Genomic DNA, 1,886 nt, shown 5'->3' with positions numbered 1-1,886 from the left:
TCACACAGCTCATCAAAGATCTCATTGAAAACAGCCTGCGGTGTTCCCTAGAAGCTGAGTGACAACACGTTTCCCCAGAGTTCCAGTATTCTCCACCTCTTTCGATAACATTTGCAAATAAATTTGCATTATCGCAACAGCTGCTTGCCATTGATTTCCCGTTGGCAGCGGTCATTAGTCTTCAGTGGAATTTGAGTGGCAATAAGCCTCAATGAGAAATGCTTACAGCACATGGCATTCCCAAACGATCACCTATCTAAGTACTGACCAGACTCTACGTGGCTGAACTTCGGTGATCGAACGAGAACCGGTGTTTTCAACGTGATATGTCCGTAATTATTATTATTATTATTATTATTATTATTATTATTATTATTATTATTATTATTATTAATAATATTATTAATAATAATAATAATAATAATAATAATAATAATAATAATAATAATGATTATACGTTTACTTATGTTTATATTATTTAATATTTTTCTATTTACATAACGTAAAAAACATTTAAAAATAAAAATGTTTAATTTCAACGTTATTTCACGCAGTTAACAGTAGCCGAATGGATACGGCCCTTGCTAATCAAGCCAGAGATGGCTTGTGTTAACGGGCTTTAATCTATCGACTGGTGTTAATCATTATATATACGTACATATATATATATATATATATATATATATATATATATATATGTATGTACGTATATATATGTATGTATATATACATATATAGTGTAGTCAGGTCATGTCATATGCTACTGGTACCATGTAACCCAGTACTACCTGCCTCATGGTCGGGTCACCGGCGACTAAACTGGTTCCCCCGCCAGACTTGTTTGGTGAGGAGGGTTGCTAGTCTCCCTGAAGGATTAAAAACAAGACCTTCCAAATGGCGAACGAACCCTTTTTCGGGGTCAACGGCCAACTAGAACCGTGTGTGGTTGTGTGTATGTATGTGTGTGTTGGGTTGGAGAGGACTCCCGTAAGCCGCGGTGAAGGCAACCTTTCTAGGAGAAGCAAATCTCTGATTTAAAAAACCAACGGGAGACCAGTACCCGCATTAAGCTGGTCTGCAGTTTAACTTGTTGCTGGCTGTCTTGTTCTTGCTTGTTGCTGGATCTCAACATTTTGAACCGAGAGAGAGAGACTTAGCTGTCGTACAAAGCTAAGACTCTGTAACATCAACTGTGTATAGATACTCTCTCAGGCATTTGTCTATAAAAATGGTCTTTTGGCGATGGAAGTCATTTTTGGGCTTATGGACTTTAAGCGTCTGAGGGAGTGGCACTCGTCTGACAAGACGTTGCAATCATCATCATGTATATATACATGACTACTTCATTTAATCATATAAATCAATATACGAAAGTATTATTTTATGCGTAACATTTAAGTATTTACTACAACATTGCTCAGTATATAGGTAGAGCTAGGTAGTAAGTTATAAAAATATGAGGAATATTCTGTGTAGCGTAATTGCCATGTATATTTTATAACTTACTACATATATATATATATATATATATATATATATTTCTGTGGAAATATATTTCCTTATAATATATTCTAATCCTTATTTAAGAAGCTCGATGTAATTACAGAGCAATATAGTGAATAAATGACAAAAGACTATATTTCAAAGTTCATGATGTTGACAATCTAAATTAAAGTAATACATTATAAGATGGTCAACATCATAAACTTTGGAATATAGTTTTTGTCATTTATTCACTATATATATATATATATATATATATATATATATATATATATATATATATATATATATATATATATATATATATATGTGTGTGTGTGTGTGTGTGTGTGTGTGTATGTGTGTGTGTATATATATGTATATCTGTGTGTGTTTGTGTGTGT

General features: G+C 33.0%; 1 pseudogene; it reads right to left on the bottom strand.

The window, feature by feature from the left end:
- Positions 1 to 219: 219 nt before the first annotated feature.
- Positions 220 to 338, bottom strand: LOC145267390 (5S ribosomal RNA; annotated as a pseudogene).
- Between the last annotated feature and the right edge of the window lie 1,548 nt (positions 339 to 1,886).

The sequence above is a fragment of the Euprymna scolopes genome, chromosome 42 (assembly GCF_053919585.1).
Source record: "Euprymna scolopes isolate OS-2025 chromosome 42, ASM5391958v1, whole genome shotgun sequence".
Classification (NCBI taxonomy): Eukaryota; Metazoa; Mollusca; class Cephalopoda; order Sepiida; family Sepiolidae; genus Euprymna; species Euprymna scolopes.
The sequence above is the reverse complement of the archived record's forward strand: the minus strand, read 5'-3'. Positions and strand labels throughout refer to the sequence as shown.